The 27,972-nt window shown below is 43.4% G+C and overlaps 1 long non-coding RNA gene across 1 annotated transcript; it reads left to right on the top strand.

Moving 5' to 3' along the window:
- Positions 1–52: 52 nt before the first annotated feature.
- Positions 53–27,060, top strand: LOC144690702 (uncharacterized). The gene is made up of 3 exons (XR_013578938.1): positions 53–145; positions 25,822–25,867; positions 26,513–27,060. It is a non-coding gene; the product is annotated as an uncharacterized LOC144690702 (long non-coding RNA).
- Positions 27,061–27,972: the final 912 nt, after the last annotated feature.

The following is a 27,972-nucleotide window of genomic DNA, read 5'->3' as shown; positions in this document are numbered from 1 at the left end:
ATTGTTCTAGATTGGCAAAAGCTCTTTTCCATTCTTCTTTACGCCAGACATGCTTCCATCTATGTTGAGTCTCTTGACAACCTTTTGTTTTGAGATGCCAAATCCAAGTTCTTATTATTCTTTATCTCTTCCACTTCAAGGAATTGTAAGTACTGATTACTGAAGAAAGCTTTTTTCCTCTTCCTGTGGCTCATTTCTGCTGAAACAGCTGTTGTTATCTTCTGCCACTTTCCAATATATTCTGCAGACCATAGCCTGAAGGCAACTTGATTATAGCTCCATGCAGTTAATCCGAATGCATTATAATATAATTGGCAGCTCATTTAATCACACGAAAAATTGTCAGTGAAAAGAATGCTCACAGAAAGTATATCAAACTGAAGAACACTAAAAATGAATCATGTCAGAATAAGTCGACACAATTTTTTGCTGTGCGTCATATGTAATTATGTAACAAAATCTAGTAAACTCCATTTAAGGACATTCTCCCTCACATTATGTTTGGTATGATTGGCTACCTTCCCTATGTTATACAGTAGTGCCACAAAAGGGACTTAAAAACATTACTTCATTGACTTTCATGTGATCTGGATCATTTGTTAGCTTCAGGTAGTAAGCAAGAGGTTTAGTACAATTTAACATAGAAGATTGGAGAAAAGCAACAGAAAAAAATAGGCACCTTGTGGAAGGTGCCCAAGTGGTGAATTTTGTTGAAATCTGGAGCTAATATTCCATCCATTTAGCCATCTGTTTGTTGTAAAGGAGTCAGGGAAGTTCTTCTGTTGCCTGCTTCTGATGAAATGCTGAATACACATCAGTTAAATCTGTCCAGTCCAGTTTAATTCTTGTCCAGATTTTGAGTACCACAATGTGATTTGGTTTATGCAGAAACTGCAACGTGGCCAGCTCCAACTGGAAACTTCCCAAGTTAGTGTATGTAACTGGAATTTCTGTGGGGACACTCTCAGAAACAGATGTCAACACCAGTAGGCTTCATTCCTAAGAGATATCAATGCTGATCCACCGATCACTGCTGTTTCCAGGTGTTGCTACACTGTCATCAATATTTGCAACACCTGGAAACTTGATTCATTGTTGAGGTGCAGTAGAGACAGTTTGATGTTTGATCTATCCCAAACTAAACCTGGCTTGGGATTGAGTGATGCTGGCTCCTGTTGCAAAAATGTGGGAAAGTAGTTCCTTCCTATAGCATTGACATCTCTTATCTTGATTTAAAAAAAAACTCACAACTGTTCCCATCCCCATTACCATTCCCACAAAATAAGCAGGATAATCCTTTTCACATAGTGATTATTAATACAGAACCAGACATTGTAAATGGGCTGCTATCGATCTCATCCATTATACCAATCTCCAGGGCTATGCTCATGGTGCACCAGTACTACCTGAGATTACTAATCATCTGATGAGTGTCTATCGTTAAGCCAAAGCTGCAGTCCAGCTCATCAAAATCCCACCAAAATCACAACTTCATCTAATTTAAAAAACAACAGACCTTTAAATTGCTTCTACTTTTTTCAAACAGTCATTGCGTAACATTGTGGCACAGGTTCAAGCAACAACCACAACATGAGGCTATAAATCTGCTGAACAGTAAGTCACCGGTAGGTGTCAGCCACATGAAGCTAAAGATGGGTGAGAGATTTCGTGGAGTAATTCAGTAGGCTTTATTTCAAGATGGCTTCTGGGCTGGCAACTACTGACCTCCTCTCCTCTGTAACTCTATCCATGGGCATCTGTTAACCTTTCCCCTCCAGTCTCTTCTCCATTGTTTAAGATATCACATTGTAATTATCATAAATGGTCCCTTTTTGTATGTTATTGACTCCTCCCTTTCAAAATATCAATCACCCCTTCCTCAAAAGCCAATTCTCAACCACTTCATTCTTGAAATCTACTGCTCTGCATCTCCCTTTCTTCCCAAAATTCTTTGGATGTCAAATTCCAAACCCGTGCCCGTTTTTCCAGAATTCCATGTTTAATTATCTTCAATCAAAGTTTGCCCCTGCCGTTGCACTGAAATAGCTTTAATCAAAGTCACAAATTACATTTTCTTTCATCATGACAAATATGCATTATCTCTTATCTTTATGAACCTCTCTGTTACCTTTAACACAATCAACCACACCATCCTCCTGCATGGTCTCTCCTTGGTTGGCCAGCTCCGTGGCACATCCCTCACATTACCTGTTTGATCATAGTCAAAACATCTCCAGTAATGTCTTTCCTTGCCAATCCTCACACCATGACCTTTAAAGATACCCAAGGACCTATTCTTGGGCCTCTCCTTTTTCTTATCTACATGTTGCCCTTTGGCAACATCGCCTGAAGACATGGGCCAGATTTTTGCTGCTGAGGCAGGGAGTTCATGTTTGGTAATTGCCTGAATCGCTGGGCCTGCCTTGGTAAAAGGTATGCCAAATCATGAGATTTTTGCTCTAGATTGGGGGGCGAGGGAGTGTGGTATAGAGTCGGGTCCCGTCACCCCAGAAGAAGAGCGTTGGTTACCTTGGGGGTGAGTGAGTGCCAAGGCAGGCTGGTCAGAAGGACCTCCTTGTTTCTTTGGTATTTTGTCCCAATTGTTTCAGAAGCTGTTGGGAACTTTAGCCTTCACCCCATCTACTCCCAAGGCCCCTCATACCCTCCATGGCAATTCAATGATAACTCATGCCTCCAACAACCTCCCATGACCTCTCATACTCTCTGTGCCACTTCCATAGATACTCACCCAGTGTCCAACATAGGCAGACCCCAGGAGCCATGGAGATGAAACAAAAAGCTTTAAGCAATCCAATAGAGCACTCAGTCATAAATACTTAATAGTGAAAAAAATTCATAAAACACATTCAAAGCTTTTAAATCTCCTCAAGTGGTTAATCTCTTATTAAAAAAAAACTTCAGACCTCGCATCAAAGACAGCTAACCCTTTGATAGCCTCTTTACACTGTCAATCCAACTTTGAATTCAGAACCCCTGCTGAGATAATTGTAGCTTTTGAAACTCAGCCAAGCATTCACAATGACATAATAATAATACCCTTGGGGAAATGTTAACAAAGAACTGTATTGAGTCTGCACAAACAGATGTCACTTTTTATTCTAACCTGCAATAGATGGTCAATCAATCAAAGCAGTCCAGCAGAGGCGATACCTGCAGCCTTTTTTTAAAGTTTAAAGAGCAGGTGATTTTTAAAAAATCTTCAGAGCATGCCAGGCCTTATCCAATCTTCAAGAGCATTTATGTCTACTCCATCAATTCAAACTCACACACTGTGGGATTAGGCCATTGCAACAGCCAAAATTGGGTTTGTTTGAACTCAGCACTGCATTCAAATGGCCCTGTTGAGTTTGGATTTCCCTCCTGTGTGACTCACAATCCCTCCCCTTTCCCCTACTGGAAAAAATTGGATCTGTTGGAAATGGAGGTGGGACTTCCACATCTAGGTCCCGCATGCCATTTTTAAAGGTCCGTGAAGTCTTCCTGATCCTCGAGAATCTGGTCCATAAGCTCAGATTTCAGATATTCTTTGGCAATACCTAGCTCCATCTCTCCACCACCTTTTTTGAATTTTGCATTGCCTCTCCCAATCCTGGGTGAACTGCATTTTTCTCCGGTTAAACATTGGCAAGACTGAAGTCTATGTCAAAATCATTTCTGTTGCCACCAATTCTATTCCATTCCCTGGCTACTGTCTTTGGTTTAACCAAACTGTTTGCAACATTAGTGTTGCAGTTGACCTAAGATCTAGATCGATATCCGCTTCATCACAAGGGTTGCCTACTTTCACTGCCATCTACAGCTGAAACCTTCATCCATGTATTTTTCATTCAAGACTCAACTATTCCAGCATCTCTATAGTAGTAGTTATAATGTGCTGGAATTTATGAGGCGTTGTGGTCCCTGTCTCCCCTGGCATAAAGACAGGGGAGTGCCCACACATGATTCTGACGGATGCTCCACACCTATTTAAAACTGGAAGCAGCATTAATTGCTTCAAGACAAGACTTCCACTCCTATCCTGACAGCAAGTCCTGCCTTAGAGAGCTGCCAGCAAATTGGATAGCCGGCAGTTCTATCAAGTCTACACAGGAGGTGACCCTCACCCTTGTCTGACACCAGCCCATGGAGCTGCTGGGCTTCCTGTATGGCGTGGGCCTACCCCCACTATGGGTAAAATACATTAATTGGCCACTTATGGGCCTCAATAGGTCCAAGGGCGAGCTAGTCCTCCGATGCCTCCCCAACTCCTGTAAATATCAGACAGATTGGGAGAGGGCAGGTAGGCAATGGGAAGGCCACCCAATGGATTTTATGTGCCCTCTGCCTTCAAACCTGCTGGTGGGGGGAGTGTAAAATCCAGCCCAAAGTTTCTGAAGGAACTTGCAGCTGTATTCTGTTAAGAGGCTTTGAGACAGATACTCTGAAAGATGCCAAGTGTTCCAAGATGGACTGCAGTTCTGTAAAGCGTGAAGCAGTCAAAATGTAATGGATTCCTTCATGCTGGCAATCATATCTTACAGAGTGTTTTTCTCACTAACTATTTAAGTTGCTGGTGCAAACACGTTTGTATTTAAGTTCTGGATGACACCAATCCTGGAATTTAGCAGTTGAGGGTGGCCTTAAGCTAATCTATCCTACAGCTCCCTTGATCCTCTTCACTCATGTTGTGTGTTTCACCTGGTGCTTTTGGATCTTACTCCAATTCTAACTCTAAATGCCCTAGTGAATACCTCTGGGCTGATCCTTACTACAAATGAGGTGCATGCTTTTGTGTATCATCAGGGGGAAGCCCCTTTATCTTCATGCTCTGAGGTGTGCCCCTCAGCCAGACGTGTGGAAATATGAAGAATTTATTGCTTTCAGCAACACTATGCTTGTAATACACTTCACTAGCTAACACATGCTGTGCTATAATGTTATGGTGTGTGCTTAAGCATTCTATTGACAGAATGACTTACTGTGACAAATTCATAGCAGGAAAAACAGAAGCAATATTGGATACTAGTCTGGATATAAGGTTTGGGCAGCTGCATGAACGTTTTCAGTGGGTTATGCAGTATGTTGTCCCACAACATGCAAAATTAATTTACCAGGTGGTTTCTGGGCTAGAGGATGGATGTGCTGGCATGAGTTAGTTGTCTCCGGTTTTTTCCAGTTACAGGCTTCTTTTTCCTGCAATTATAATGAAATTCATGATGTACTGGCTGTTTAATGAGCCCTGTTATTATTGTACAACTGGCACAGTGCCTCAGAAAATAAAAGTGCAGGAGCATTCAGCAGACAAGTAGGTGTTGGTGGAGTTTCTTACAATCTTAGTACCCCATCGTTGAAAGGTTTCCTTGGACTATGAAAGATGTGACATAAATGAATACAGATTATATAATGATAGTTTAAGATATGTTGCAGAGTTACCTCATAATCAGCATACACTGCGTGTGAAGATGCAGCTGGGTGAGTGTGTTTTTGGCATTCCATAACACAGCACGGGAGACAGATACATTCACTCAGCACTAACTTCAGCAACTTCCCCAATCCTTATAAAACCTGTGTATCTGAGACGAGAACTTCCTGTCTGCAGAAACTGCATTTACCTGCTCTGCCACCTGTTCAGATGTGGTCTGAGCACTCCCCTTTCTGAGGGGAATCCCCTTCTAACTGAAGCGTAACAATCCTGCATTAATTGCTTCAACTCTGAGCATAACTGTCAAAACTTTTGCTAAAAAGGGGAGCAGCCATTCCTACTCTCTGGGACATTGCAGTCTTTGTTGACACGTTCAAAAATACAGCAAAAAATCGCAAGGCCGAAGATGTGCTTTAATAGGATAGGATGTGTAGTTGTCTCTTTATGGATTCTATGAGGATGGGAGAGGTGGGATATCTAGTGATCAATGATTGCTAAGTGCAATGCATAACTATTGAAATGAGGGACCTCAGGAAATATTGGAAGTCCCATCCACATACCCATGAAGAAAGATGTGTTTATGGATATCTGGTTACACCACCACAAAGCTTCACATGAAAAATATCACCTTAAATATCTTTCAGTCCAAAAATTCACCTCCTTTTCAATTCTCCACATATCCACTACAGCTACTATTAGTTTAAGCAATCTAATAAAATCAAAATTTTTCCATATTTGTCACCAATTAAACAGCAGTTCTTTGGTGAATTAAGAAGTAAGAAAGGATAAAAATTAGACTTAAATAAATAGCTTGTCTAACTGTCAGAATATCTCAAAATGATTTAGTTAAGCTTAATATGATTCAGTCATTAGTCAAGTAGCATTAAATATTAATGGGCCGTAACTTCCAAGCTCCAGCACATCATGTTGGGGGGTTTCCCCAAAGATGCACTGGAGAACCCCTCTTGGTAGTTCCCAGGTAAGGTTTGCCCAGAAAAGAAAACTTCCGCTGGGCAACTGCCCTGCACTAGGAACTATCGGAAAATGCGATTTAATTCACAAACTTCAGATGTTTCCGACCGGGTAACTGTTGTACAAACCCACATCAACCCCCATGGGAGCCCCCACACCCCAAACCTCCAACTACACCCCTCCCAGGGATCTGCCTCCACACCGAACCCCCAGGGGCCACCCCCTGCCAGTTACCATCCTCCCCACGGGACTCCCCCCACCCTCAAGAGATCACATCCCCCAACAGGAACTCCCCAACCCACAGGATTCCCCCAACCTCGGGGGGACTCTTCCCCACCCCGCACCACACCTGACCCTTACTCCACCACCTCCAATCAGGCCTGACCTGACCTGATATCTCCCCATCCCCAATACAGCTCCCCCCCCGACCAACCCAAGGCCAAAGCCTTCCCCCCTCCAGGCCTGACTCGACCTGACCCAAGGTCTGACCTCCTCCTCGACCTCCCCCTGAACATCGCCTCACCCCCACTCAGACTTACCCCCAACATCCTTCCCGGTCTCCAAACCACCGACCTCAACCTCTGACACCCCCAACAAAAATTGTGTCATTAGTATGTTGGATTCCAACATATTGTGTTATTCTAGTTTGTTTTCTTCCCAGAAAACAGGAGATTCTGATAAACTAAGTTTGAGATCAGAATTATTGCTCTAACTGGGCAAAGTACGATGTGACTTCTGTGAAAACTGGAATATTTGATACAAAACCAAGAGAAAAAGTATTAAAATGAAAGAATGAAGTTATGCACATTATTATATAATGTCCTCAAGTGATACAAAAACATTTTGAAACCAATCCAACACTTTTGAAATGACATATTAGGGTAAATTTTGATCTTCAGCATCTGAAAGGTAATCTGGCAGATCGCCTGGCATGTTAAACCTGCTGATTCTCATTTCATTAATTTCAATGGACTCAGGTAGGCTCTCTGATGAGTGCATGATCCACTCTGCCAGATACAGAAGAAATGAATATGCAAATTTACTTATTGCTGTGTAGGTAAATGGCAGCAATGTGTGCATAGTTAAGTCTCACATCAGCAAATGAATGAATGGCCAGGTAATTTGCTTGTCCTTAGTTGACAGAGAAATATTGGCCAGCACCCTGCCCTTCTTCAAAAAGTGCCTTAAGTTCTTTTACATCCAGCTGATGATTAACTGATTAGCTGATGTTTAACATCATATGCAAGAGACAACCTTGGTCAGAATTTTATGGCAGCGGGATTTTACGTTCCGGCCGAAGTAAACAGAGCTTAGAGTGGCTTGCTGCATTTTACGTCCCCATCCCTGCCGCAACTGGGCCGTAAAATTCCGGCCATAATATCAGCAAGGAACTAGTGACAGGGCATTTGAAAAATCATAATCTGATAAGGCAGAATCAACATAGTTTTATGAAATGGAAATTGTATTTGACAAGTCTATTTTTTAAGGGTGTAACCAATTGGATATATAAGGGAGAACCTGTGGATGTAGTATATTAGGAATTGCAGAAGGCATTCAATAAGGTACCACATGAGATGTTGTTAGATTAGGATTTATTGGTTTGGGGTAATATATTAGCATGGATTGAGGACTGGTTAACAGAGACAAAATAGAGAGTAGGAATAAAAACCTTATTTTTGGAATGTCAGTGTGTCAACTGGTGGAGAGCTGAAAGGATCAGGGCTTTGATCTCAGCAATTGACAATCTATCAATGACAGAGATAAGAGAACTGAGAGTAATATGTCCAAGTTTTCTGAACAAAGTAAGCTAAGAGGAGAACGCAAAGAGGCTATGGAGACTTCATAAAGAGGCGCAAGATAGAGAGAGCAGCGAGACTTCATAAAGAGCATGAAAGGGAGAGGAGGAGATGATTGCTGAGTGACAGGTGGTAAACACTTTAAGTTTAAGGTATGTCAGTGCAGCTTGGCCACATGGAATGTGCATCCTGCGGGATGTGAGAAGTCATGCAGGCACAAAGTGCCCTCGATGACTATATCTACAGGAAGTGTCACCAGCTGAAGAAACTTGAGCTCTGGGTTGCGGAACTTGAGCGGCAGCTGGAGTCACTGTGATGCATCCGCAAGGCTGAGGATTACATGGATAGCACATTAAGAGAGGTGGTCACACCGCAGCTAAGCAGTCCACAGGCTGAGAGGGAATGGGTGACCGCCAGAGTATCTAAGAGAAACAAGCAGGTAGTGCAGGAATCCCCTGACGCTATTTCGCTCTCTAACTGCTTTTCCATTTTGGATGCTGGTGAGCGAGATGGGTCCTCAGAGGACTGTAGCAAGAGCCAATGGCACCATGGGTGGCTCAGCTGCAGAGGAGGGGAGGAGGAGTGGAAGTGCTATAGTGGTAAGGGATTCCATAGTTAGGGGAGCAGACAGGTGTTTCTGCGGCCATAGACATGATTCCAGGATGGTATGTTGCCTCCCTGGTGCCAGGGTCAAGGGTGTCACAGAGCGGCTGCAGGACATTCTTTTGAGGGAGGGCAAGCAGCCAGAGGTTGTGGTCCACATTGGGACCAACGACATAGGGAGGAAAAGGCATGACGTCCAGAAAGCAGATTTTAGGGAGTTAGGAAGGAAATTGAAAAGCAGGACCTCAAGAACAGTAATCTCAGGATTACTCCCAGTGCCACCTGCGAGTGGGCATAAGAATAGGAAGATTGAGCAGTTCAATATTTGGCTGGAGAAATGGAGAAAGAGGGAGGGCTTTAGACTTCTGAGGAATTGGGACCGATTCTGGGGCAGGTGGGACTTGTGCAAGAACAGGACTGGGATTAATGTCCTCATGGGGAGGTTTGCTAGTGCTGTTGGGGAGAGTTTAAACTAGATTGGCGGGGGAGGGGGGGAGTGGGAACCTGAAGGGAAATTTAGAGAGGAGAGGAAAAAAACTGGTAGTGGGAAGTAAAGAAGTATTAACTGGTAAGGAGGATATATCAGAGAGTAATATCAATGTAAATAGAATACTTGGAGAGTTTGATGGAACTAGAGTAGGCTATAGTGAGTCATTAGATGGGGTCAGAGCAAGGGGGAAAGTTAAAAAGCCTAAACCAGGATTAATGTACATGTATGGAAATGCAAAGATTGTGGTTAATAAGATCGGTGAACTACAGGCACAGGTTGACAAATGGAACTATGATATTATTGCTATAACAGAGACCTGGCTCAAAGAAGGGCAGGACGGGGGTTAAATATTCCTGGGTAAAAGGTATTTAGGAGAGATGGGAAAGGAAGAAAAGGGGCAGAGTGGCACTGTTGATGGTATTACAGTGCTGGAGAGAGAGGATGATCCAGAGGAGTCATGGACAGAATCTCTCTGGCTAGAGGTAAGGAATGAAAAAGGTGCAATAACATTGGTCGGTGTAGTATGTGGATCACCAACTAGTGGAAGGAATGTAGAGAAACAAATTTGCAAAGAAATCACAGTGAGGTGCAAGAATTATAGAACAATTATAATGGAGGACTTCAATTATCCAAATACAGACTGGGATAGGGATAGTGCAAAGGGACAAGAAGGGCAAGAGTTCCTGGAGTGTGTTCAAGATAATTTTCTGCAGCAGTATGTTTCCGGTCCAACGAAAGGGCAGGCACTGTTGGACCTGGTTCTGGGGAATGAATTGGCCCAAGTGGATCAAATAACAGTGGGAGAGCATTTAAGGGACAGTGACGATTGTATCATAAGGTTTAGGTTGGCCACTGAGAAGGACAAGGAGCAATCCAGAATGGGGATAATTAATTGGGGGAAAGCCAACTTCGATGGGAAGAGAATGCATCTGAGTCAAATGTTCACAGAAAAGACGGAGTCTGAATAGTGGGCTACCTTCAAAGCGATAGTATTGCAAGCAATGTCAAGGTATATTCCTTTGAAGAGGAAAGGTAGGACAAATAAATCTAGAACACCCTGGATGACGAGGGAGATAGAGGTGAAGATGAAGAGGAAGAAATACGCGTATGACAGATGTCAGGTAGAAAATACAATGAACAATCAGGCTGGATATAGAAGGACCAGAGGGGAAGTGAAAAAAAAATCAGAAAAGCAAGGAGAGAGCATGAAAAGAGACTAGCAGCTAATATAAAAGGGAATTATAAGGTCTTCTATAAGCATGTAAATAATAAAAGGGTGGTAAAAGAAAGTGTAGGGCCAATTAGGGACAAAAGAGGAGACTTGCATGTGGAGGCAGGACAAGTAGCAGAGGTATTAAAACCAGTACTTTGCTTCTGTCTTTACAAAGAAAGAGGATGCTACCCAGGCTAAAGTGAGAAAGGAGGTAACTGGTACAATTGAGGAATTTACAATTGAGAAGGAGGAGGTATTAGAAAGGCTATTTTTACTGAAAATTGATAAGGTACCAGGACCAGATGAGATGCATCTGGGGATGCTGAGGGAGCTGAGAGTGGAAATTTCAGAGGCACTGGTGATAACCTTCCTGTTTTCCTTAGACACAGGGATGGTGCTGGAGGACTGGAGAATTGCGAATGTTAGAGGCTTGTTCAAAAAAGGGTGCAAGGAGTTTGACTTCAGTAGTAGGGAAACTTCTGGAAACAGGAACAAAATCAATAGTCACTTAGACAGGTGCAGGATAATTAAGGAAAGCCAGCATGGATTCATTAAGGGAAGGTCATGTTTAACTAACTTGCTGGAGTTTTTTGAGGAGGTAACAGAGAAGATTAATAAGGGCAATGCTGTTGATGTGGTCTATATGGATTTTCAAAAGGCATTTGATACAGTGCACACTATAGACTTGTGAGCAAAATTCCAGCTCATGGAATAAAAGGGAAAGTAGGCACTTGGATAAGAAATTGGCTGAGTAGTTATAAATAAAAATAGAAAATGCTAGAAAAACTCAGCAGCTCTGACAGCATCAGTGGAGAGAGAAACAGAATTAACGTTTCGAGTCTGTATGACCCTTCTTCAGATTAGTGATAGATGGTTGTTTTTCAGATTGGAGGAAGGTCTGTAGTGGGGTTCCCCAGGGGTCGGTGTTGGGACCATTGTTCTTCTTGATGTATATTAATGATCTAGACTGTGGTGTGCAGGGCATAATTTCAAAATTTGCGGATGATCCAAAGATTGGAAATGTTGTCAACTGTGATGAGGATAATCTTGAACTTCAAAAGGCCATAGGCATATTGGTGGATTGGGCAGACAAATGGCAGATGAAGTTCAATGCAGAGAAGTGTGAGGTGATTCATTTTGTCAGGAAAAATATGGAGAGACAGTATGAAATAAAGGGAAAAACTCTAAAGAAGGTGCAGGAACAAAGGGGCCTTGGTGTGTGTGTACATAAGTCATTGAAGGTGGCAGGGCATGTTGAGAAAGCAGTTAGTAAAGCATATGGTTTCCTATGTTTTATTAATAGGGGCATTGAGTACAAGAGTAAGGAGTCAGGTTAAACTTGTATAAGATGCTACTTAGGCCTCATCTGGAGTACTGCGCCCAGTTCTGGGTGCCATACTTGAAGAAGGATGTGAAGGCATTGGAGGGAGTACAGAGAAGGTTAATAAGAATGATTCCAGGGGTAAACAACTGTAGCCATGAGGATAGATTGGAGAGGTTGGGTCTGTTTTCCTTGGAGAAAATAAGGCTGAGAGGAGACTTGATAGAGGTATTCAAGATGCTGAGGAGTATGGTTAAACAGTGACAAACAGTTCTGTCTCAAGAGTACATCAAGAACTAGAGGGCACAGATTCAAAATAATGGACACAAGGAGTAGAAGTGATGTGAGGAGAAATTTTTTCATGCAGAGGTTGGTTGGAGTCTGGAACAAACTTTCTGAAAGGGCGGTGGAGGCAGGTTCGATTGAGGTATTTAAAAGGGAATTGGATTGCTATCTGAAAAGAAAGAATGTGCAAGGTTATGGAGATAAGGCAGGGGAGTGGGATTAGGTAGAATGCTCTTTCAGCGAGCCAGAACAGACTCGATGGGCTGAATGGCCTCCTTCTGCACATTTGTAAACATTTTGTAAGTTTGGGTAAGAAGGTGCCAGATGGTGTATAATATGGAGGAGTGTGAAATAATCCATTTTGGAAGGAAAAATGAAAAAGCAAAATATGTTTTCAAAGATGAGAGACAATGTAGGTATCCAAAGGGATTTGGGTGTCCTTGTACATTTTTAAAATTTCATTTACGAGATGTGTGCATTGCTGGCTAGGCCTGCATTTATTATCCATCCCTAACTGCCCTTGGGAAGGTGGTGCTGAGCTGCCTTCTTGAATCGCTGCAGTCCATGTGGTGTACGTACATCCACAGTGTTGTTAGGGAGGGAGGGAGGTTTTTTTTGTTCACTTAGGGGATGTGAACCTTGCTGGCTGGGCCAGTATTTATTGCCCATCCCTAGTTGCCCTTGAGAAGGTGGTGGTGAACTGCTATCTTGAACTGCTGCAGTCCATGTGGTGTAGGTACAACAACAGTGCTGTTCAGAAGGGAGTTCCAGGATTTTCACCCAGCGACAGTGAAGGAACGGCAATATATTTCCAAGTCAGGATGGTGAGTGACTTGGAGGGGAACTTCCAGGTGGTGGTGTTCCCATCTATCTGCTGCCCTTGTCTTTCTAGATGGGAGTGGTTGTGGGTTTGGAAGGTGCTGTCGAAGGAGCCTTGTTGAATTCCTGCAGTGCATCTTGTAAGTGATACAGACAGCTGCTACTGTGCATCGGTGGTGGAGAGGGTGAACGCTTGTGGATATGATGCCAATCAAGTGGGCTGCTTTGTCCTGGACGGATTCAAGCTTCTTGAGTGTTGTGGGAGCTGCAGTCATCCAGGCAAGTGGGGAGTATATTTCATCACATTCCTGAATTGTGCTTTGTAGCTGGTGGACAGGCTTTGGGGATTCAGGAGGTGAGTTACTTGCCACACGATTCCTAGCCTCTGACCTGCTCTCGTAGCCACAGTATTTATATGGCTACTCCAGTTCAGCTTCTGGTCAATGGTAACCCCCCAGGATGTTGATAGTGGGGAATTCAGTGATGGTAATGCCATTGAACATCAAGAGGCAATGGTTGGATTCTCTCTTGTTGGAGATGATCATTGCCTGACAATTGTGTGATGCGAATATTACATGCCACTTGTCAGCTCAAGCCTGGATATTGTCCAGGTCTTGCTACATTTGCACATGGACTGCTTCAGTCTCTGAGGAGTTGCAAATGGTGCTGAACATTGTGCAATCATCAGCGAACATCCCCACTTCTGACCTTGTGATGGAAGGTCATTGATGAAGCAGCTGAAGATGGCTGGGCCGAGGACACTACCCTGAGGAACTCTTGCAGTGATGTCCTGGAACTGAGATTGCTGACTTCCAATAACCACAACCACCTTCCTTAGTGCAAGGCATGACTCCAGCCAGAGGAGAGTTTTCCCCTTGATTCACATTGACTCCAGTTTTGCTAGGGCTCCTTGATGCCACACTTGGTCAAATGTGGCCTTGATGTCAACGGCAGCCACTCTCACCTCACCTTGGGAGTTCAGCTCTTTTGTCCATGTTTGAACCAAGGCTGTAAAGAATCAGGAGTTGAGTGGCCCTGGCGGAACCCAAACTGGGTGTCAGTGAGCAGGTTATTGCTAAGCAAGTCATACTTGATAGCATTGTTAATGACCCCTTTTATTATTTTAATGATGATCAAGAGTAGACTGATGGGCAGCAATTGTCCAGGTTGGATTGGTCCTGCTTTTTGTGTACAGGACATACCTGGGCAATTTTCTACATAGACCGGTAGATGCCAGTGTTGTAGCTGTACTGGAACAGCTTGGCTAGAGGTGCGGCAAGTTCTGGAGCACAAATCTTCAGTACTATTGCCGGAATATTGTCAGGGCCCATAGCCTTTGCTTTATTCAGCCTTCTGCCATTTCTTGATATCATGTGGAGAGAACCGAATTAACTGAAGACTGGCATCTGTGATGCTAAGGTCCTCCGGAGGAGGCTGAGATGGATCATCCACTCGGCACTTCTGGATGAAGATTGTAGCAAATGCTTCAACCTAATCTTTTGCACTGATGTGTTGGGTTCCTCCATCATTGAGGGTGGGAATATTTGTGGAGCCTCCTCCTCCAGCAAGTTGCATATTGTCCACCACCATTCGCAACTGGATGTGGCAGGACTTGCAGGGCTTAGATCTGATCTGTTGGTTGTGAGATCACTTAGCTCTATCATTTGCTGCTTATGCTGTTTGGCACGCAAGTATTCCTTTGTTACAGCTTCACCAGGTTAACACCTCATTTTTAGGTATGCCTGGTGCTGCTCCTGGCACACCCTCCTGCACTCTTCATTGAACCAGGGTTGATCCCATGGCATGATAGTAATGGTAGAGTGGGGGATATGCCAGGCCGTGAGGTTACAGATTGTGTTCAAGTACAATTCTTCTGCTGCTGATGGCCCACAGCGCCTCATGGATGCCCAATCTTGAGTTGCTAGATCTGTTCAAAATCTATCCCATTTAACATGGTGGTCGTGCCATACAACACGATGGAGGTGTCCTCAATGCGAAGGCGGGGCATCGTCCCCGCAACGACTGTGCGGCAGTCACTCCTACTAATATTGTCATGGACAAATGCATCTGCGGCAGGCAGTTTGGTGAGGATGAGGTCAGGTGTGTTTTTCCCTCTTGTTGGTCCCCTCACACCTGCCACAGCCCCACTCTAGCAGCTATGTCATTTAGGGCTCGGTCAGTAGTGGTGCTACCAAGCCATTCTTGCTGATGCACATTGAAGTCCCCCACCTACAGTACATGCTGCGCCCTTGCCACCCTCAGTGCTTCCTCCAAGTGGTGTTCAACATGGAGGAGCACTGATTCATCAGCTGAGGGAGGGCAGTATGTGGCATTTAGCAGGAGGTTTCCTTGCCCATGTTTGACTTGATGCTATGACTTGATCCATGGGATCCCGAGTCGATGTTGAGGACTCCCAGGGCAATTCCCTCCCATCTGTATACCACTGTGCCACCACCTCTGCTGGGTCTTTCCTGCCGGTTGGACAGCACATAACCAGGGATGGTGATGGTGGTGTCTGGGACATTATCTGGAAGGTTTGATTCCATGATGATGTCTATGTCAGGCTGTTGCTTGAGTAGTTTGTGAGACAGCTCTCCCAATTTTGGCACTAATCACCCAGTGCTAACGTCGATTTCATTCCTGTTTTGATACAACTGAATGGCTTGCTTGGCCATTTAGGAGCCAACCACCCACATTGCTGTGCTTCTGGAGTCACATGTAGGCCGGACCAGGTAAGGACAGCAGATTTCCTTCTCTAAAGGGCATCAGTGAACCAGATGAGTTTTTACAACAGTGGTTTCATGGTCATCATTAGACTTTTAGTTCCATATTTTGTTGGATTCAAATTCCACCATTTGCCATGGCAGGATTCGAACCCAGGTCCCCAGAGCATTATCCTGGGTCTCTGGATTATTAGTCCAGCAACAATACCACGACACTATCACCTCCCCATTTTGACCCAGCAACAGTGAAGGAACGATGATATAGTTCCAAGTTAGTATGGTGAGTGGCTTGGAGGGGAACCTCCAGGTGAATGATGCATCTGCTGCCCTCGTCCTTCTGGATGGTTGCAGTCATTGGTTTGGAAGGTGCTGTCTAAGGAGTCTTGGTGAGTTTCTGCAGTGCATCTTGTAGATGATACACACGGCTGCCACTGTTTGTCGGTGGTGGAGGGAGTGAATGTTTGTGAAGGGGGCGCCAATCAAGTGGGCTGCTTTATCCTGGATGGTGTCAAGCTTTTTAAGCATTGTGGGAGCTGCACTCATCCAGGCAAGTGGAGAGCATTCCATCACACTCCTGACTTGTGCCCTGTAGATGGTGGTCAAGCTTTGGGGAGTCAGGAGGTGAGTTACTCACCACAGGATTCCTAGCCTCTGACATGCTGTTGCAGCTACTGTATTTATATGGCTCGTCCAGTTCAGTTTTTTTTAAATGCTCCCACTTGCTGCTTCCCTCTCCGAAAGCCACGTTGTGATCAAGGCAGGCGCAGCTTCAACAGCCATTTTAAAAAAGACATGGATTGCAGCATCCCTAGCTCGGTATTTCTGCACCATGGGAATTCGTACTTCAACAACATTGGAGCTCTGGCTTCAGATCAGATCTGGATCTTGAATGGGAATGCAGGTCCATAAAAGGGAAGTGGCAAGAGGGTGAGTCAGAGAGCAGGAGGTTTGGCGAGAGAGTGGGTCAGGGACAGGGACAAGGCCACAACCCTCAGAGATCAGGGAGGGGGGTAGGCCGCAACTCGGAGGTCAGGGAGCATCGAGAGGCTGCTCCAAAGTGGCATCAGTCACATGAGAAACAACGTTAAACTTAATCTCGCGATGCTCAATTACAAGCCCCATTAATTTACTAACGTGGAGTCGGGAGCCGCACTTATTGTTGATGGGAGTCGCCACTGGCTCACGGGCATTGCAATAAAGAACACTGGCTTAGGGTCTGCCTGCAGGCTTAATTTAGACAGCTACAGTTCATTTTCAGCTGTTGTTTATTCTTTGTTGTCAGTCTGAGATTTCAATGTTCTTTTAATTTCAGCAGCCTGAGCTCTTGACTCTTGGAACACATCTTTGGTTGGAACTGTAATTGACTCAGTAGGAATACAAATAGTTGGGGATTTCTGTTCATAATTTGATATATTTGGTACATTTTCAACTTTTACCATTTCACTGAACTTGTTTGACATCACAGGAGATGACAGGATTTTATTTCCAGTCAGGTGATTCCCTAGTATGAAATTATGACCATTAATAGGCAACATTGACACAATGCCCAGTTATAATACCAGAAATTAAAGAACACTTTGAATTAATCTTATGCAATGGAGTGGTTAAACAACCTCTAGCAATGCCCATAATCAATATCTTCTGAAATAGCAGACCTTTTAAAGGGAGTTTCACATCACCTACAGCGATGAGTGATTGTGCCTACCCCGTATCTCTTAGAAAAGTTATTTGTTTGCCTGTTTCATCAGACAAAGATGTGGAGACCTCATAATCCTCCATGTTTTGATTTTTACCAATAGTAAATACATTCAAAGCTTCTGGTTTGTCACTAGCGTCATCTACTGGTGCAACATTTTCTGTAGTCATAGAAACATAGAAACTAGGAGCAGGAGTAGGCCATTCGGCCCTTCGAGCCTGCTCCGCCATTCATTATGATCATGGCTGATCATCCAACTCAATAGCCTGCTCCCACTTTCTCCCCATACCCTTTAACCCCTTTCGCCCTAAGAGCTATATCTAACTCCTTCTTGAAAACGTACAATGTTTTGGTCTCAACTACTTTCTGTGGTAACGAATTCCACAGGCTCACCACTCTCTGGGTGAAGAAATTTCTCCTCATCTCAGTCCTAAATTGTCTACCCCATATCCTCAGACTGTGACCCGCTGGTTCTGGACTCCCCCACCACTGGGAACATCCTTCCTACATCTACCCTGTCTAGTCCTGTTAGAATTTTATAGGTTTCTGTGAGATCTCCCCTCATTCTTCTGAACTCCAGTGAATATAATCCTAATCGACTCAATCTTTCCTCATATGTCAGCCCCGCCATCCCAGGAATCAGTCGGGTAAACCTTCGCTGCACTCCCTCTATAGCAAGTACATCCTTCCTCAGATAAGGAGACCAAAACTGCACACAATATTCCAGATGTGGTCTCACCAAGGCCCTGTACATTTGCAGCAAGACATCCCTGTTCCTGGACTCAAATCCTCTGGCTATGAAGGCCAACATACCATTTGCCTTCTTTACCACCTACTGCACCTGCATGCCTACCTTCAGCGACTGGTGTACAAGGACACCCAGGTCTCATTGCACATTCCCCTCTCTCAATTTATAGCCATTCAGATAATAATCTGCCCTCCTGTTTTTGCTACCAAAGTGGATTACCTCACATTTATCCACATTATACTGCATCTGCCATGCATTTGCCCACTCACTCAGCTTGTCCAAATCACACTGAAGCATCTCTGTATCCTCCTCACAGCCCAATCTCCCACCTTGCTTTGTGTCATCTGCAAATTTGGAGATATTACATTTAATTCCCTCATCTAAATCATTAATATATATTGTGAATAACTGGGGTCCCAGCACTGATCCCTGCGGTACCCCACTAGACACTGCCTGCCATTCGGAAAAAGACCCGTTTATTCCTACTCTTTGTTTCCTGTCTGCCAACCAATTTTCTATCCATCTCAATACACTACCCACAATCCCAAGCACTTTAATTTTACATGCCAATCTCTTATGTGGGACTTTGTCAAAACCTTCTGAAAGTCCAAATAAACCACATCCACTTGCTCCCCCTCACCAACTCTACTAGTTACATCCTCTAAAAATTCCAGTAGATTTGTCAAGCATGATTTCCCTTTCATAAATCCATGCTGACTCTGCCCGATTCTACCACTGTTTTCCACGTGCTCAGCCATTAAATCTTTTATAATGGACTCTAGAATTTTCCCCACTACTGACGTCAGGCTGACTGGTCTATAATTCCCTGTTTTCTCTCTGCCTCCCTTTTTAAATAGTGGGGTTACATTAGCTACCCTCCAATCTGTAGGAACTGTTCCAGAGTCTATGGAATCTCAGAAGATGACCACCAAAGCATCCACTATTTCTAGGGCCACTTCCTTAACTACTCTGGGATGTAGATTAACAAGCCCCGGGGATTTATCGGCCTTCAATCCCATCAATTTCCCCAGCACTATTTCCCTACTAATACTGATTTCTTTCAGTTCCTCCCTCTCACTAAACCCTGTGTTCCCCAACATTTCTGGTATGTTATTTGTGCCCTCCTTTGTGAAGACAGAACCAAAATATGTATTTAGTTGGTCAGCCATTTCTTTGTTCCCCATTATAAATTCCCCTGTTTCTGACTGTAAGGGACCTACATTTGTTTTCACCAATCTTTTGGTCTTCCCTACATTTGTCTTCACCAATCTTTTGGTCTTCACATACCTATAGAAACTTTTACAGTCAGTTTTTATGTTCCCTGCAATCTTATTCTCATACTCTATTTTCCCCTTCTTCATCAATCCCTTGGTCCTCCTTTGCTGAATTCTAAACTGCTCCTAATCCTCAGGTCTGTTGTTTTTTCTGGTCAATTTGTATGCCTCTTCCTTGCATCTAATACTATCTCTAATTTCCCTTGTAAGCCTTTACTTTTGCGCCAGACAGTAATAAACAATTGTTGCAGTTCACCCATGTGCTCTTGCAATGTTTGCCATTGCCTATCCACCGTGATCCCTTTAACTAACCTTTCCCAATCCATCATAGCCAACTCACGCCTCATACCATCGTAGTTTCCTTTATTAAGATTCAGGACCCAAGTCTCAGAATCAACTATGTCACTCTCCATCTGGATGAACAATTCTATCATATTATGGTTGCTCATCCCCAAGGGGCCTCGCACAACTAGATTGCCAATTATCCCTTTCTCATTACACAATACTCAGTCGAGGATGGCCTGTTCTCTCATTGGTTCCTCAATGTACTGGCCCAGAAAAGCATCCCGTATACACTCCAGGAATTCCTCCTCTACAGTATTGTTACTAATTTGATTTGCATATTAAAGTCACCCATAATTACAGATGTTCCTTTATTACATGCATCTCTAATTTCCTGTTTAATGTCATTCCCAACATCACCACTACAGTTTGGGGGTCTATACCCAACCCCACTAATGTTTTTTGTCCCTTAGTGTTTCTCAGCTCCATCCATACAGATTCCACATCGTCGGAGCTAATATCTTTCCTCACTATTGGGTTAATTTCCTCTTTAACCAGCAATGCGACTCCACCACCTTTTTCTTTTTGTCTGTCCTTCCTAAATACTGAATACCCCTGGATGTTCAGTTCCCATTCCTGGTCACCCTGCAGCCATGTCTCCGTAATCCCGACTATATCATACCTGTTTACATCTATTTGCGCGGTTAATTCATCCACTTTATTGCGAATGCTCCTCGTGTTAAGGCACAAAGCCTTAAGGCTTGTCTTTTTAACATTACTTGTCCCATTCCCACTATTTTTCACTGAGGCTCTTTTTGATTCTTGCTCTTGATTTCTCTATCACTTTTCTTATTCCGCTTTCTGTCTTTTGTTCTTGTCTTTGATTCCCCTTCTTCTAACTCCTTGCATAGGTTCCCATCCCCCTGCCATTTTAGTTTAAACCCTCCCCAACCACTCTAGCAAATGTTCCCCTAAGAGATCAGTCCGGTCCTGTCCAGGTGTAACCCATCCAGTTTGTACTGGTCCCACCTCCCCCAGAACCAGTCCCAATGCCCCAGGAATCTGAAACCCTCCCCTTCACATCATCTTTTCAGCCACGTATTCATCCGACATATCCTGCTATTTCTAGTTCATTACATTAGTAATTTCTAGTTCATTTCATTAGTTATAGCTCGTTAAATTAACAAGTGGGCTGTTGAGTTGAGTGGTCAGCTGATGCCCGATGATGCTTTTCCTTTGAGTTTTCATCCTTACAAATAGGCAGAGGTGCCTGTACAGGGTGCCATGTGGGACACCAGGATCTCCAGTGACAATAACCCAGTGGTTCAAGTCTTCTTCAGCTCGATGGCTATCATAGAAGGTGTTGGCTGGTACGTGGCACTGGTAGTAATCCTGAGATCACGACCTTTGAGGTCCTACTTTTCAACTTACTTCCTAACTCCCTATATTTTGCTTTTAGGACCTCATCCCTTTTTTTACCTATGTCGTTTGTACCAATGTGTTCCACGACCACTAGCTGTTCACCCTCCCCCTTCAGAATGTCCTGTAGCCGCTCTGAGACATCCTTGACCCTAGCACCAGGGAGGCAACATATCATCCTGGAGTCTTGTTTGCGGCCACAGAAAGGCCTATCTATTCCCCTTACAATTGAATCCCCTATAACTATTGCATTCCCACACTTTTTACTCCTCCCCTGTGCAGCAGATCCAACCGTAGTACAACAAATTTGGCTGTTGCTGCTTTCTCCTGAGAGGCCATTCCCCCCCAACAGTATCCAAAGCAGTATATCTGTTTTGCAGGGGAGTAGCCACAGGAGATTCCTGCACTGCCTGCCTGGTCCTCTTGCTTTGCCTGGTGGTCACCCATTCCCTTCCTTCCTGTGGACTCTTAGCCTGCAGTGTGACCACCTCTCTATATGTGCTATCCACAATACCCTCCGTCTCACGGATGCTCCACATCATCCCCAGCTGCTGCTCCCGTTCCAAAACCCGGGCTTCCTGGAGCTGCAGCTAGAGACACTTCCCGCACACATGCTGGCCCCAGGGCACTGGAAATGTGCCCGGCTTCCCACATAGAGCAGGAGGAGCACACCACGGCTTTGAGCTCTCCTGCCATGACTTACCCCTTTAAATTAAATTAAACCTTTTGGAAGATACTTAATATCAATTAATCTCGGGCCCTTCTTCTCTGCTCCTCGTTGTTACAAAATATAACCCCTACAAACGATGAACCACAAAATAAGACCTTAAAAACTATAAGTATTAAAAGTAGTAAATGATTACCGGGCCATACTCACGGTACTCAAAGGATCACCTTGTTCCCTCCTCACCGAACTCCCTGTCACCCCTGCTCTCCCAGCTTCTCTTCATCTCCCAGCTCCTCTTGCGCTCCTTTTCAATTCCCGACTCCTCTCATGCTCCTCTTCAACTCCCGACTCCTCTTGCGCTTCTCTTCAATTCCCAGCTCCTCTCACGCTCCTCTTCAACTCCTGACTCCTCTCACGCTCCTCTCCAACTCCCGACTCCTCTTGCGCTTCTCTTCAATTCCCAGCTCCTCTAACCCTCCTTTTCAACTCCCGGCTCCTCTCACACTCCTTTTCAATTCCTAACTCCTCTAGGTGCTGCTGCCTGTCCCAGAGTCCTCCTCTTGCACTCTCCTCTAGGTGCTGCTGACTGCCTGTCCCAGAGTCCTCCTCTCGCACTCTCCTAGCCATGCCGTGATGGTCACAAAGGCTACCATTTTGCTTTTAATGCACCATCACATGGCTTCCCTTATGGCAAAAATAACATTTTGGTCCCCTCAGATCATATTTATCTCCCATACTGTCTTTTTCACAGCTCTGAGGAATCTATGTCTTTTTACTTCTGCTTTCCTCTTCATTGGAAGTAGTGCTCTGTTCATTATCACTTATCTTATCTCCCCAGTTTCTATGTGGGTTTGCAAATAAAGGTTTACTGCCACCTATGTGTTTGTGGAAAAGTTGTAACCATCAGCCATAACCAGCAGCTTCTCTTAGAAATGTCACTGTCTTCTAGGCGGGACCTTATTCCTAAAGGAATACTGTTTTAAAATTCTTCAATTAACAACAGTTCTCTAGGGTTTTCAAAATCTTGCTCAAGCTTAATAGCTCTACAGCATCTATCAAATATTAATTTTTCTCAAGCAGAATCCATAAAGGTCTGATTCTGTCTCTTCCTTACACCTCTAAACTTTTGTCAGTAAACTTATGGAATTAACTCATATGCATTAAGCACAGCAGTCTTAACCATAATCTGCAGACTGTTCATCTGAAAGGGTCGAATAAACTTCCAGATTATTCGCTACCAAAACACTTTGTAATAAAATTGTCCAAATTTCTCTTGGCTATTGTAACTTTGTTGCAATTTTCTCAAATGATACAAAATATATGTCAACTCCTTCCTCATTGAATTTAGACACTAGGCACACATTCCTTGCCAAATCAAATCCAGGAGTTAAAGCTGATTGATCGCCAAGTCTCCCTGCTGGTCCCTGTTCTTGTAATCAAAGCTTTTCTCTGTCCAGTTCAAATTCTCTGGCTTCCCTCACTCTTTGCCATTCAAGATTTTCCCTTTCTAATTTTTCCTTTTCTCATTCTCTTGAAACACAAGTTCAAGTTTTTGCATTTCTCTTTCACAAAGCCCTGTGTACTCATCTCAGCCTTTTGGTGCAAAATCTCACAACAGCTCCCGATTTGTTACAATCCCCATAGAGATCGATAACTTTTAAAAAGATATTTGAACTTCTAGTGACTGCCTGGAAGGCTCATCAACAACAGTTCAAATGTTAAGACTTTTACTGCAACAAACAAGCTAAAAGAAACAGTCTAAACATTGTTCAGTAGGTAACTTATACTCTAAACTACAGAAAAGATCCTCCATTTAACTTTTCAAATAACTGAAAATCTCCCTCCATGGTTATATTTCACTTCGTCCCTTAAATTAACACTTAATTCTCCAGGAACCAGTCCAAAGTTATTCTCAGCGCCCAATGCTTTGCTTCCTTCTTCCTTTTTCAGATGGATAACTTCTAATCCCCAAACTGACTTTCACAGTGAGGGTTACCTTGGAGATTCCTCCCTCTAACTAAAGCTAGGCAAAACTTCCAGCCTTGTTTGAATCCTCACAAACTTGTTCTCTTCAATCTGAGTGTCAGCTCCCACCCACATTCTGTGTGGTGATCAATAGAGACTGCTGTCTCCATTTCTCTGCTCTTTCTCTCTCTTCTCTCTCAGATTCTTGCACACTGACCTGTCTGGAAGGATTCAGGGATATCTTAAGAAAACCCCATAAGCCAATACCACTATGGCTTTCTGTGGTTTGTTCCCCTCTCAAAGCTGATCTCCATGGCAATGTGAATCACATGAGCCTTGCATTCAGGTAGAAATGCTGATTATCTGTCCTTTAGATACCCAACTCCATTCTATCTTGGAATTAACTAACACTTTAAAGTATATATTTATAAAACCTGACATTCCTAACATCTCCCCGTGAGAATTAGAGACTAAGGCTGGAATTTTCCAGGCCCCCGCAGTGGGTTCCCCCGAGCAAGCCATTGAAATCTCTTCACATCAGCGGGATTAGAAGATCCCACCAGTGTGAGGAGCTGGAAAATTCTGGCCTAAAAGTCTATCCACTGTTAGCACAGCTGCTCTAGTTATCGTTTGCCAGCTATGAATATTTCACACCTCCTGCCCAGTAAGACAACCTGGGCCCTCCCTTTAGGCTTTAGCAATCAAGTTGCGCAAGTTTGTTGTCAGGCAAGATTCAGAGCAGATCACATGACCACCTTTATTCCTCCGTTTAACTAAAGAGACCATCCCAAAGCCTAACCGAGTTATAATCTTCATATCTGTATCACTCAGCAATGTAACATCTCTATTTCCTTTCCTCAACTATAATCATATAGATTCAGTCTTTGTATCATTTAATATATCATCCCTCCGTATACCTGTAATATTCTACTCAGTACTGCCAGCCTCTCTATCCTTCCTTATTCCTCCTGAATAGATAGTAGTCAGGAATGTTTAGTTCCACTTCTTGTCCATATTTAAGTCTGGTCATTGTTGTAGGCACAATATTATAACTCCATGTGGTTACTTGTGGCTGTAACTCATCAACTTTATTTGCAACTCTCCTCATATTAAAATACATGAATGTCAACACTATGCTAATTGACTGTGGTTTTTTTCCCTCCATCTAATTAGTGTTCTTCCTACATGATTTCTTGTTCTGTTGCTGTTTGTCCGTCTTGGTTTCCTCTGTACTTTGCCTCTCTTCCCTGATGCTGCCTCCTGGTTGCCCACTGCCAAATTTGTTTATACTCTCTCTCCACAGTACTAGTTAACCTTTCAGTGAGGATATTGCTCCAGCCCTGTTTATGTGCTACACATTCAGCTTGTACAGGCCCCTCCTGCTCCAGAAATAATCTCAATGTCACAGGAACCTGAACCTCCTCCCCTTGCCTCACTTCTCACTCACTTGCACCATCTTCCTGTTTCTGTACTCACTAGCATGTGCCACTGGGAGTAATCCAGAGATTACTACCTTTGGGATCCTGTTCTTTCATAGTTTAATCCTAACACCTGAAATTCTGCTTGTAGGGCCTCAACATATTTCCTACTTATGTCATTCATTCCAAAATAGATAGATATTTCAAGCTGTTCCCTTCCCTAAACTGCATCCATTCAGTGGTATCCTTCCCTCTTGGCATCAGGAAGACAACACACCATTGATGACTTATGTCTGTGGTTACATAAATCACTGTCTATCATTCTGACTATTGAATCCAATATAACAACTGCATTTCTACAATTCTTTTTACCACAATGTACAGCCGGGATAACACAGTGTTGTTGATGCACTCCGCTGAGGTGTCATCACCCTCACTAGTATTCTACACTGAATGTCAGTTTGTGAGTGCCACACTCCCAGGGGATTCCTTGCCTGTTTCTGCTTGCCTGTTCCTCTGACTGGTGGTCAGCCACTCTCTCTCCTCCTGAACTCTCAAGCTGCAGGGTGACTACCTCCTGAACATGCAATTTGTAAAACTCCCCAACTTTTCGTATGCACTATAGTGATGTCGGTCACTTCTCAAACTCTGAAACTCTGAGCTCTGCTCGAGCATTTGATTACGTTTCCTGTATATGTTCTTTTCCAGAATGTACAAAGTGTTCCTGAGTTCCCACATGGCACAGCATGCGCAGGTAATGGGCCTCAGCTTTTCTGACATGTTTACCATAATTTATTTAAGGTTAGTAAAATGATTTAAGGTTATTTTGTTATTAACCACTCAAGATTCTAATCAATAAACTAAATTAGCTGCACTGGCATAACAGTCCACCAATAATGTCAGTTTTGACTCTTTTTTTTGTTTGTTTCAGTCTCACTAGCCTTCAGGCACTTTGTTATGCTCCCTCACGCCAGTTCTCCAATTCTTGTTCAGTAATTAGTCCTTGAATCTCTCACTATGCTTTTAATTCAGCTGCCCCATTCTGCCTGTTTCTCACAAACTCCTCCACTGCTGGCCATCAACCTAATTTACTCAATCACATTGAAGGACAATCTGTTATAGAAATGCCACAAGAGGAAGCTCATTGTAAAGGATATGCACGATACTAAAGAGCTCATGGTTTATAAGGAACTGGGCATGGAGTTGATGAGGAGACACACTGCTCTTGCTTTCCAAGATGATGAGGCTGGGGCATACTGCCAATGCCATCTTAGTGCCTGAACATCTACCCATGACTAGCATTCCTGTAAAGCAGCAAACAAACATCCTCACTCCTTGTCTTTTTAATCTCATTGAATAATGCTCACCCATTCCTAACATGTACCCTTCTTTCCTGCAGATTCACCACAGCAATGGAGGGCAGTGGATGAGAAATGCCCATGGAAAATTCCAAACCTGCTCACCATCTTCACTTGGTGGGGATGTGAATCAAGTTGTAATAATCCCATTCATCTCAGTTGTCCAAAAAACAATGAAAAGACTGTGTAGGCAGAATGGTAAAATGCATTGCTCTAAAAAGTAATTACCAGTTTCAATAACCACTCCACACTCATTAAGCTCAAAACCTCATCACTTCTTCCAGCCTCAGCTAAACCTGGCTGCAAAGGTGCCTTATAATTCTCATTCCATTTACAGCTATCGATCACAAGAACAGGAAATCCAGATATGCAGTGCCACTGTCACTCATTACCATTTGTGATCATGAATTGATTTGGATCATGGGACAGGCCAAATCATATTAGGAAACTGAAAGACCAATTTTGAAAATCCAGCAGAAACAGCTTCTAGCTCATTCTGTTGCAAAAAGCAAATAGATGCCCCAGTTTTGCACAAATGCTGAAAATGATGTGGAAATTTGGTGCTGATGTGCATTAAGCTATGCTTGTTCTGGAAAGCACAAATGAAATTACAAATAAACTTTTTTTCACCCTAGGTCTTAGATTTCCATTTCTCAAACGTGCAGTCTGGTTAGAGATGCTATTTTTCTTTGCTAAATTTATTATCTGATTGTATTCACCTACTGGCAAAAAGGGACAGTGAAAGTTATTTGGCATTGTTATCGTGAATACTCTAAATCATAGCTTCTGCCACATATGGGATGAAGTGTAATGAATTCCTTGATCTATATTGTAGTCTATTCATTGTATGCAATGCTGTGGAGGTCAGATCTGGTACTGCTCCTAATTTCTATGTTTCTACTTGTTGTGAATATTGTCTGTTAATTAAACTTCTGAAATAATGGATAGCAGTGTTGGGGAATGGGATCAATGTGCATAGGGAGATCAGTAATTGTTAACCATTTATCAAATATATGTGATTATTGCTGGATTCAGTAGGTTCGTCAAGTGAGAGGTGGATTACAATGCACAATAGTGTGCATAACTGAACAATTATCCATAACCCTGGGCTGATAATCCAGGGAATGCGAGTTCAAATAGCAGATCAAGCATTTGAATTCAGTTTAGTACAATCTGGAAATAAAAACTGTCTAAATAGAAGTGATATGAAACTGTCAGATTCTCATGAAAACCCAACCGGTTCACTAATGTACTTTAGGGAAGGAAACCTGCTTTCCTTACACTATTTTGCTTATCTGAAACTCTAGTCCCATACCAATGTGGTTGGCATAATATTTGGCACAGGATATTTTCACACGATACTTGTCTTTTTGTGTTGTTTTAATGGACTCCTTCTTTCACCCCGCCAAACTGAAAGAAGTTCATACACTCAGTGGTGGCAGGAGGACATTGTTCAGGGAGTTCCTTGCATTCAGAAAGCTTGAACAAATTAGCCTTGAGT

This window comes from Cetorhinus maximus, chromosome 2, assembly GCF_964194155.1.
Source record: "Cetorhinus maximus chromosome 2, sCetMax3.hap1.1, whole genome shotgun sequence".
Classification (NCBI taxonomy): Eukaryota; Metazoa; Chordata; class Chondrichthyes; order Lamniformes; family Cetorhinidae; genus Cetorhinus; species Cetorhinus maximus.
Note: the sequence above shows the minus strand (reverse complement) of the source record. Positions and strands in the feature narration are given on the sequence as shown.